The following is a 12,408-nucleotide window of genomic DNA, read 5'->3' as shown; positions in this document are numbered from 1 at the left end:
AGTATTTTTTGAGGTTAAACACTGCAGTTTATGCAGAGACATTAAACACATTATAAATCCCAAAATGTACTAGTTTAACCACTTTGTTTCCGTAACTGTAAAGTGGGTATAATTCACCAGCTACCTTACAGAATAATCCTAACCCCCGAAGTGATAAGTGGACGGTGGTTACCAGAGCACCTGGCATGTAAGCATTCAATAAATGTTAGCGAGTATATTCTTACTGTTACTACAAACAACACAAGCTTATCAGGGAAGTTCAGTTCATATACATTAAGGAGTAATAAGGCAGTTTACTAAATGATACACTAATCACTACACTTTTATTCTAGTATAAACTCTGCCACCAAATAACTGTGTAATCTTGGATTTAAAATCTCTGTGGCTCAGTTTCTTCATTTGAAGAAAACAAAAGAGAGTGGTTGTATTTGATTACAACTAAGATTTAAGCTTTAAAAACTAATGATCAGGGCTTCCCTGGTGGCGCAGTGGTTGAGAGTCTGCCTGCCGATGCAGGGGACACGGGTTCGTGCCCCAGTCTGGGAAGATCCCATGTGCCACGGTGCGGCTGGGCCCGTGAGCCATGGCTGCTGAGCCTGCGCGTCCGGAGCCTGTGCCCCGCAACGGGAGAGGCCACAACAGTGAGAGGCCCGCGTACCCCAAAAAAAAACAAAAAAAAACAATGATCAGCTGCAGTGTAGGAGATTAAAGACTGTATAATGGGATATGGAAAGGAAAAATGGCCTTTCAAGGGAGCAATATTGTCATATACCATCAGTATTTTTTTAAAGGCAAAGAAAAATTACAGTAATTAAATGAAGCAGTTATTATGTTTCTGTACATATGATAGAAAAAATATGGACTAAAGTCAGTTAGTGACTTTAGTGAAAGATGAGAAAAATTAATTTATATTTATTTAATTAAATTTCATTTACAAATTGATACCACAAGAATAACTTTTGAAACCTTTTATATCTCCCCCTAGACGCTAGAGCTATAATGTCAGATAAAGAATAATTAATTACTACTTTATGATACAAATAATAAAGTCATGCATTATTAGACTGGGTTTTTCTATACATAAAAGTTCTTAGTTGAAATAATAAATAACACCCAATTACTAGTTATGATCATTCAGTATTGTACCCATACATGAATTAAACAGAAAATAACACTTAGGATAACAGAGTAAAATGCTTAAAAAAAAATAAATACCTGCTTCTTGGATTAGGTATTTCATAACACATATGAGAATGAAATACATAAAAATAAATTCTCATTAATATTAAGAATCCGCCTGCCAATGCAGGAGACACTGGTTCGAGCCTGGGGCCAGGAAGATCCCACATGCCACGAAACAACTAAGCCTGTGCACCACAACTACTAATCCTGTGCTCTAGAGCCTGCAAGCCACAACTACTGAAGCCCACATGCCTAGAGCCCATGCTCCGCAACAAGAGAAGCCACCACAATGAGAAGTCTGTGTACCGGAATGAAGAGTAGCCCCCCCTCTCCACAACTAGAGAAAGCTCGTGCACAGCAACAAAGACCCAACACAGCCAAAAATAAATAAATTTTTTAAAAAAATTCTCATTAATAACCACTGGTGGAAATATCTAAAGAAGGGCTACTATGTAAAAGTCATATTAAACTCCATATTCTGACAGTCAAAGTGAGTAAAGGGGAGAGGAAGCCATCATTCTTGGGCATTAAATTAAGAAAAAAACAAACTATGTAGGCATGAGGGCAAAAATGATATGAGATCATTTAAAAATATCACACAGGAAGACTAGAAACTATTTTTAAAAGCTTATTGTAAACATAAGAGGGAAATTGTGTCAAAGATTTTTTAATAAAAAATTTAAATGTGAATAAGGATGCTAAATGATTAGCTAGTAAAGTAAAAGACATCACAGTTAAGGGCAAAACTATCTTTTAAATTAAGGAAACTCAAGTGTGTGTGTGTGTGTGTGTGTGTGTGTGTGTGTGTAGAGGGAGTTGGTAAAGGGCACACCAAAATAAAAATAAATGTAACATTCACTCCCTCTGCATAGGAGAAGATCATTCTTCTTTCCTTAGTTTAATTCCACCCTAAGGCATTCTCAATTCTACCACAAAGTAAAATCTAACCACTATGAAACCTTGACTCTGACAAGCATTCTTTTACTATAAGAACTGTGACTGCATGCAACCAAGATTCATTCTTGCTACTTCAATCACTGACTCCAAGGACAAAATCAAAGGCCTACCACATATAACTCTGGACTGTCTCTCACTGTGAAGGGCAATCACCCTGACTTGAGGATGCAAGTTTTCACCTGCATCACCTAAGGATGATCATCTACTAATGGTTCCTTACGCATACACTAACTTTTGACTCCCATGCCTCATTCATTCACTCACTGATTCATTATGTTTTTACTATACACTACTATATACCAAGCACAGTCTAGGGTTATAGGGGTAAACAAGACCAATTCAAGCTCTTCTCTCATGAAATCCACAATCTAGTTGAATGAATAAATAAATCCATGAATCAGTAAATGGTAAAGAACACAAAAGAAAATTCACCTAAGAGGAGATACAAATAATAAAAAGATGTATGACAAAAGATCCATTTTGCTATAACAAAACAAAAGTGAGTTAAAAGAAAACTGGAAATTTAAGCAACAAACAACATTTAAAGTTGTTGAGGTTTTACCAAAATAACCATTCTCCTTCATTACCAGTTGCATTAAATATTCATGGAATGATGTGAGAGAACAATACATCTACACGGTATTTTTTTAAGTTTATAATCCATAACCAAGTAATTCAGTCCTGGGAATTTATCTCAAAGAAATAACTAAAAAGAACCAGAGTGGTGTCAAAGGCCTAGTAGAGAGTCAGGATCTTCACCAACCTTCAGCAATAATGAGCCACCCTACCACCACCACCATGGTGTCAGTAGAGACCTCATGGTAAGTAGTAATGAGCCTGGTAATCCAACTACTCCAAGCCAGGGAGTTACCACTGGAGGTCTAAAATTCCCACCTTGGGCCAGAAGTTACAGGGCCCCACACACACCCTTAGATACCAATGGAAGCCAAATGGAAAACCTGGACTTCTACCTCCACCGGGCAGTAGCAAGGGAGCATGTCCCCTTCCGCAGTTGGAGCATTATCAGATGAAGCCATACAAAATAGACGGTTTGAATAAGACCTAGAGTCTCAGAAAACAATATCCAAATTTTCAGGTTCCAGTCGAAAATCAATTGTCATACCAAAAACCAAGATCCCAAAGTGAATGAAAAAGACAATTAATATATGCCACTGAGATGACAGAGATGTTAGAACTACCTGACAAAGACTTTTAAAACGCCATCATAGGGCTTCCCTGGTGGCACAGTGGTTGAGAGTCCACCTGCTGATGCAGGGGACGCGGGTTCGTGCCCCGGTCCGGGAAGATCCCACATGCCGCGAAACGGCTAGGCCCGTGAGCCATGGCCGCTGAGCCTGCGCGTCTGGAGCCTGTACTCCACAACGGGAGAGGCCACAACAGTGAGAGGCCCGCGTACCGCAAAAAAAAAAAAAAAAACCGCAATCATAAAAGGGTTTCTACGAGCAATTATAAGCATGCCTGAAACAAATGAAAATAATAATTTAGCAAAGGAAGGAAGGAAGCAGGCAGGCAGGAAGGAATGATGACAAAAATCATTCAAATAGAAATTTTAGAATAGGGAAAATGCAATAACAGAAATAAGAACTCAATGAATAGGTTCAACATCTGAACAGAGAAGATAAAAAAAGAATCACTAAACTGGAAGACAGCACAATAGAAATTATCCAATCTGAACTATACAGAAAATAGAAAGAAAGAAAACCAAAAAGAACAGAATCTCAAGTGCCTGTAGGACCATAACAAAAGATCTAACATTCAAGTCATCAGAGTCCCAGAAGGAAAGGAGAAAGGTGGGGCTGAAAAAAGTACATGAAGAAATAACTGCAAAAACTTCTTGAATTCGGCAAAAGATATAAACCTGAAAATTCAGAAGTTGAGCTAACTCCAAATTAATCAAAGAAATCAAAACACATCATAGATAAACTTCTAAAAACTAGAGACAGAGAAAATATCTTAAAGGAGTAAAGGAGAAATGACACCTTACTCACAGAGGAAAAACAATTCAAATGACAGCAGATCTTTTAAATTTGAAACCATAAAGTCTAGTAGGAAGTGGAACAACATTTTTCAACTGCTGAAAATATCCTTCAGGATTGAAGGGGAAAACCAGACATTCTGAAATGAAGGGAAACTAAGAAAATTTGTAACTAGTAGACCTTCCCTAAAAGAATAAAGTAAGTTCTCCAAACAAAAAGAATTAAAATAAGGAACTGTGGAATATTAGGAAAAAAGAAAGAATAAGCAAAAAAAGAGTATACATAATAGACTTTTATTCTTTTATTGAGTTTTCTAAAGTATGTTTCATGTTGAAGCAAAATTCATACCTGATGTGGTTCTCAATATTTAAGACAACTATATTATAAACAGGAGAGGGTTAAGAAACAAAGATAAGTATGCTTTCTACACATCAGTTGAACTAGAAAAATTATGATACCAGTAGACTATAATAAATTAAATATATAAAATGTAAACCCAAAACAACCACTAAAAAAGTTTCACAACAAGATACACTCAAAATAACTACACATAAATCAAAATGGAATTCTAAATAATGTTCAAGTAACCGAAAGGCAGAAAAATAAAGACACTAAAAACAGTGATCAAACAGAAAGGAAAACCTAAAAACTAAAATGGCAGACTTAAGGCCTAACCAACCAATAGCTACATTAAAGGTAAATGATCTAAATCTAGCAATTAAAAGACAAGATTGCAGACTGGATTAAATATGATCCAACCATATGCTATCTACAGAAAACTCACTTTGAAGATGAGGTAAGCAAGTTGAAAGTAAAAGAACAGAAAAAGGTGGATCATACAAATATTACTCAAAAGAAAGCAGAACATAGTGAGACACTACTTCACACAGTAGATGGCTATTTAAAAAAGAGAGACAATAACAACTATTGGCAAGGATGTGGAGAAATATTGACACTCATACATTGATGGTGGGAATGTAAAGTGGTGCAGCTGCTATGGAAAACAATTTGGTAATTCCTCAAAAAGTTAAACAATGAGATAACATGATCCAGCAATTCCACTCCTAGGTAAATACACAAGAGAACTGAAAGAGAACTGAAAACATATGTCCACACGAAAGCTTGCACAAGTACGTTCCCATAACAACATTGTTCTTAATTGTCAAAAAGTGGAAACAACTCAAATATCCACCAACTGATGAATGGACAAACAAAATGCAGTACATTACGGAGTATTATTCAGCTATAAAAAGAAATGAAGTACTGATACATGCCACGATATGGATGACCTTTGAAAACATAACACTAAGTGAAATAAGTCAGATAGAAAAGGTCACATATTGTATGATTCCACTCATAGGAAATACTGAGAATAGGTAAATCCATAAGGATACAAAAATCAGTAGTTGCCAGGGGTTGGAGTTAAGTGGAAATGGGGAGTTACTGCTAAAAGGATATGGGGTTTCTTTTTAGGTGATAAAATATGTTCTAAAACTAGACAGTGGTGATGGCTGCACAACTTTATGAATATAATAAAAACTTCTGAGTTGCACACTTTAAAATGGCTAAATGGTAAATGTTGTGTATGAATTAATGTGTGAATTTAATCTCAATGTTTTTTAAAAAAAAAAAAGCAGGAATGCTTACATTAACCTCCGATAAAGTAGACTTAAGACAGAAAAAAAAAAAAATTACCAGAGTAGATACTCCAAAAAGACACAGCAATGCTAAGTGTAAATGAAACTAACATAGCTGCAAAAACTGTAGGACATAGCTGATAAAAAGGGAAATAAACAAATCCACAATTCTAATTGGAGACTTCAACACCTCTCTTAACAACTGACAGAATAACTAGAAGAATATCAACAAAGATATAGAAGATGGCAAAAACACTACCAATCAATAAGTTCTTCATGATATGACAGAACAAAAGAAAAAACATTCTTTCCAAGTGCCTAAAGTAAGATAGACCATGATATTCTGAGCCATAAATGAATCTCAACAAATTAAAATAACTGAAGTCAACAGTTTCTTCTCTGACCACAACTGATTCAAATTAGAAATCAATAAGAAAAGAATAATAGGGAAATCTCCAATTACTTGGAAATTAAGCAGATCTAAATATTCCACAAGTCAAAGAGGAACACTCAAGAAAAATTAAAAACATACACTGAACTGTATGAAAATACAACATCAAAATTTGTGAAACACAACTAAAGCAGTACAGAGAGGAAATTTTATAGCACTAAATGTACACACTGGAAAAAGTAAAAGTCTGAAGTCAATAATCTAGGTTCTCACCTCAGAAACATAGATAAGAAGAGAAAGATAAACCCAAAGCAATCAGAGGAAGGATATAATAAAGATAGTAAAAACCAATGAAGTTTATTTAATCTGTTTTTTTAAAAATAATTTAAATTGAAAAAGTTCAGCAAGGCTAACAAAGGAAAGAAAAAAAGAGAGAGAGGGACCATAAATTGCCAAATCAGGAATGAAACGATATCACTACAGACTGCAAACATCAAAAGGTTAATGAGAAAATAATACAAACAATTCTGCACACAAAAAGTGACAACTTTGATGATATGGATCAATAAGTCAAGAAAACAACAAAAACATTCCCAAAAGGTAAATCCAGGGACAGATAGAAAGTTGCATCAAATCTTTGAAGAGGAATTGATATCCCTTCTAAACAATCTCTTCCAAAACTAAGAATGAGAGGAAACACTTCCCGTTTCATTGTACGAAGCTAGAATTACCCTGATTCCAAAACAAAGACATTGCAAAAAAAGGAAAACTATACACAAATATTCCTCATTAATATACATGTGAAAATACTCAACAAAACATTAGACATGGAATTCAGCAATGAGTTTGTGGGTATATAAATATAAATTATACATAAATAATCATGACCAAGTGGGATTTATTCCAGGAATAGATGTTTAGTTCAGTATTGGAAGATCAATGTAATCCACCATATTAACAAGCTAAAGAAGAAAAATCATAACAATATCTATTGATATAGAAAATGCATTTGACAAAATTCAACACCCACTCATGGTAAACACTTTCAGGGAAACAGGAATAGAGAAGAACTTCCTTAACATGAGAAAGAGGATCTACGAAATACCTAAAGCTACTTAATGGTACAAATCTGAATGCTTTCACTCAAAGACTGGTACAAAGCCAAGGATGTCAGCTTTCATTGCTGTCATTCAACATAAGGCTGGAAGTTCTACCTAGAGCAATAAGACAAGAAAGAGAAATAAGAGGTACAGATGAGAAAGGAAAAAAGCTGGGAACAACCCACATGTCCTTCAACAGATAAATGGTTAAACGAACTGTGATAAATCCATACCATGGAATACGATGCATCAATAAAACTGAACTATTTGTACACACAACAACTTAAACATCACAAATTATATGATTCCTTTTACATGGTATGTCCAGAATAGGCAAATTCATAGAAACAGAAAACATATTAGAGGTTATCAGGGAATGAGGCAGAGGAGAGACTGGGGAGTGACTACTTAAAGGGTGTAAGGTGTTTTTAGGGAGTGAAATGTTCACCACATTGTAAATACACTAAATACCACTGAACTGTACACTTTAAAATTGTTAATTGTATGTTATGCGAATTTTACCTCAATAATACAGAGAAAGAGAGGAGAGAAAAATCAATCCATCCACCCAGGGAGGGTTTAACAAGAAAACCCACTGGCTCACATATTTAAAACCTAAAAGAAACTTGAAAAATACCTATTTATTACCCTTTCTACCTCCCTTTTACTTCATGTTTATGAAAATTCATTTATGGAAGAATGTTCAGTGTTTAAACTATTAACAGGTGCTTCTTCTAAGAGTTGAAGGGAAGAGAAATACAGGCATGTGTGGGGGAATCACTATAAACCTTTATGGACTAATTAATATACTTTTTAATTGTTCATGATGTTCATCAATTTGTTGTAGAGCTATCCTAAAAAGAGTTATTTTGCATTCCAAAGGTTTATCAAATTTTAATGCCTATAAAATACTCTATAGTTCTTGAAGAACAAATACTAAAAACTACAATGAAATATTACTTTAAGAAGTTTTTTGAAAATACTTTTAAATACACACATGTATCTTTAAAAATCAGTTTGGTAAGTGACATTTCTTTATCATTAACTAGATGAAAAGAAAAACTAGAAAATTATTCCTGTGTCCCTGAAAGTAATTTTTCATAAGCAAGTCAGAGACAAACTTCATATACTATATAATAGTTATACTGACAGGTTATTACACCAAGAGAATATTAACCTTCAATCCCTGACTCATTCAAGAAATGTTTGCAGGAATACTTTTAGCCTCTTTATCTGGTCAAAGCACTAGAAGCTAAGTGGTGTCTGTACAAACCAATCATTTCACCAGCAGTTTTATATTTCTTTAAAGCCTCATATAAAAAGCACCTGCCTAAAGTGAGTAATGGAGTTTTACATTCATTGCACTCAGGAACAGCGTATGTAACCTATTCCGTTTTCCTCCCTTGTGGAATATATTTCAGCTTATATTGCACAACATGTTACCAATGCATATAAAGACTCTCTGATCAGCCATTTGGACTGCAGTCAGCAACCTGCCTGAGTGCTTTATTTTTTTTTTCCCTGCCCTAAATAACATACTCACTTAATTCAACAGCTCAAATGAAAAAATCTTTTTAAGATGGTGATCTTACTTTCTTAATAAATATATAACACATGTATGTGAACTAACTGTATTTGAAATACAAATGGTGAGACCGCGATCCTTGAACAAGGTTTGCGCAGTAATAGTTGAAAACTAGTTGAATACATCAATCCAGGGGAATAAAACAGAAGGCTATATGCCATGTCTTCATGTCTGTTTTTTCTCCTGAGCAACATACAATTAAAAAATTTCTGTAACCACACTAAAAAGCTAACTTAATTTTGACACATTAAAGGCCTAGAAGTAAGGCTAAACAATTATTATAATTGAATCCCCCGCATATTTGCCAGACCCCAAAATATTTTCAAGACATACATATCCCAGTCATTGCCAAAATGTGCTGAATATGAATGAAGGCAAATTTTTAAAACAGTAACAATGATGAAAATGTCATATGTTATTTTATAGCTGAGATAGATCTAAAATTCAAGTACAACTGATAAGAAGAGTAACGAAGACTGAAGGGGATTACAGAAATGAAAAAAATAGAGGAGATTTGCCATAATTGTAAGATTATGACTTGGTAATATTGTAAACTACTCTATTTTAACATATTGTAATATAACAGATGAATAAGTAAAAAATAAAGAAAGAACTGAAAGTGTGCAAGGCAAAAGCTCCTCACTGCCCCTTGCTGGTACCCTCATGCAATAACCTAAGGCCAATAGCTAGCATCAATTAATGAACATTTACTTAGACCCAACTACGCAAAATTACCCATATAAAGCCTATAAAATACAGTGCCTGCACTCCAATAGCTCACAATCCACTAGGCAAGAAATGAAAAGATACCCCAAAATTTGGCTAATTCAACAATTACCTCAAGTATTAACATGAAGTCTAGGAAATTGGCAAAGCTGTGATAATCAGGCTCAAATCTGAAGCAAGCTTTGGCAAACTTTTCCTATAAAGGGCCAGAGAGTAAATATTTTAGGCTTTGTGAACAATAAGGTCTCTGTTGTACTTATTCAACTCTGTTATTGTGGTACAATAGAGCCACAGACAATAACTAAACAAATAACTAAATAACCACTGTGTACCTGTGAAAAGCAGACAGTGGGCTAGATTTGGCTTGTGGGCTATACTTTGCCAATCTCTGTTCTAGAGCAGTTGTTCTCAACCCTGAATCCACATTAGATTGACACAAGAAGTTTTTTTTTAATGACCAAGATCCAAGCCCCACCCTCAGAGACCTCCAAAGTAAAAGGTCTGGTTTGGCCTGGAAAACAGTATATTTCAGAAGCTCTCGCTAGTGCTCTAGAGGCAAAGAAGTTTGGATATGAGAAACCTGCAAGACCTAAAGTTAAGATTTGTGTTCTTGCACCCATCAATTTTTGGCCTAAGAACCGAGAGGAACATTGATGGGTCACAGCCTAAGACCACGAGGCTTATACTCACAAAATAATCTGGCATTAAAAATCAACATATTTGAATCAAAGAGATCTCTGCATTCCCATGGTCACTGAAGCATTTTTCACAATAGTCAAGACATGGAAACAACCTAAGTGTCCATCAACTAATGAATGGATAAAGAGATGTGGTGTGTGTGTGTATATATACACACATTCACATATATATAATGAAATTATTATTCAGCCATGAGAAAGGAGGAAATCCTGATGTTTGCAACAACATGAATGGACCCTGAAGGAATTATATTCAGTGAAATAAGCCAGACAGAGAAATACTACATAGTATCACTTAGATGTAGAATCTTAAAAAAAAAAAAGTCAGACTCATAGATACAGATTAAAAAGTGGCTGCCAGGGGCTGAAGGGTGGGAGAAATAGGTAGAAGTTCATAAAAGGGTACAAACTTTCGGCTATAAGATGAATAAAATCTCAGGATCTAATGTATAATATGGTAACGACAGTTGATAACAGTATATTAAATAACTGAAATTTGCTAAAAGGATAGAATTTAAATGTCCTCATCAAATGTGTGTGTAAACATGTGTGATGGATGTGTTCATCCTTTTACAAGGTATATGTATATCAAATCATCACAACTGTCAAACATACAACACACCAAATCTTTCAATTTTGTCAATTATACCATGATAAAGCTGAAAAAAAATCAATGACATTTGAAAAATAACCACAATCAAGTTATTATGTATAAAATAAGCTATAAGGATATACTGACAACACAAGGGATATAGCCAAAATTTTATAATAACTACAAATGAAGTATAACCTTTTAAAATTGTGAATCACTATATTGTACACCCATAACGTATAATACTGTACGTCAATTATGCTTCAATAAAAATAAATAAAACGTTATTAGAGTTAGGTAAGTTGAAATAAGAAAAACTAAAATACACATATCCCTTCATTTTGTCTATACTCAAGATAAAAATCAGAATTGTTCTAATTTCTAAAGTCAAGGTACTTGGCAAGGAAGGACTGTTATCACTAAACAAAATCAGCAAAGTAGACTCTGAAATTTACAGAACCAATAATAAATTCATTCTGATTAGTTACTGAGTTCTTAGTGTTCAAGGCAAGGTGGCAAATGCTTAGGAATCAGCTAAGAGCAAGACAAACACACTCCCTCTCCTCAAGTTGTTTAAATTGTAGCAGAAAATAGCTAAGGTTTATTGAACCTTTAAAGATGTGCAAGACACCATGCACAATGCTTTATTTTTTCTGAAGTATCACAAAAAGAACATGAGTTAGACAAACAGTACTATCATCAGTGAAAAACTGAGTATTGAAGAGGTTAAGTAACTAGTCCAAGGTCACACAATATGACCAAACTGGGACTTGCATCCAGTTTGACACTGAAGATTACATTCCTAAACACTATGTTACAAATGTTCATTATCCATTAAAAACAATTACAACACTAAAGTGATTGTGAAAGGAGAAAACACACCAGAACAGAGAAGGGAGAACAGATCAGTCATACTCATTTATAGTTATTCTGTATATCACAGACATGAGCTCTGGGACATAATAACAAAGAAGGACTAATTTCTACTTCTTACGTGCTACACACAATGCAGGGCGGGCATGCACCATGGCACACATGTATATTTTAAATATATAAAGATGTCTGTGTGTAGTATATTCAGCAGTTTTCCATGATGAACTACTGATTAAACTAATGTAATATAGTTCTTCTTCTTGTTTAGTGAGTGAGCACTCATAGGAACTAACATTGATGAGTGATGTGCTCCTCCTGATTTAGGAGCTAACAACATAGTTTACCAATTTTGAGATATATGGACAAAATGATGAATACTCTTTAATACTACTGTGGAACAATCTTCTAAAATGTAGCTATCTTACAGATAGATTCAGATCTTTCACAGTCATGTTCCAGTAACTCCCAGGAAAATAAAATGTGAGGATAACATTTTTAAATGCTTAAGTCCTTAATTTTTTTTTCTCTATGAGAATTTTGTTCTGTAACCATAATAGATCCTTATGTGCTGAAAAGTGTGATACATCTGGAATATGCTACTTTAAAAATCTACATTAAGAAAGTTTCAAGGGAAACACTAAATAACATTTTAAAAGAACAAATTCTAACA

At 34.5% G+C, this 12,408-nt stretch overlaps 1 protein-coding gene across 1 annotated transcript in view; it reads right to left on the bottom strand.

Annotated features, from left to right (window-relative positions):
• Positions 1 to 12,408, bottom strand: part of VPS13B (vacuolar protein sorting 13 homolog B) — a 798,623-nt gene that overhangs the window by 570,760 nt on the left and 215,455 nt on the right. The gene's annotated exons all lie outside the window — the stretch shown is intronic.

Source organism: Globicephala melas, chromosome 17 (assembly GCF_963455315.2).
Source record: "Globicephala melas chromosome 17, mGloMel1.2, whole genome shotgun sequence".
Lineage (NCBI taxonomy): Eukaryota > Metazoa > Chordata > Mammalia > Artiodactyla > Delphinidae > Globicephala > Globicephala melas.
Note: the sequence above shows the minus strand (reverse complement) of the source record. Positions and strands in the feature narration are given on the sequence as shown.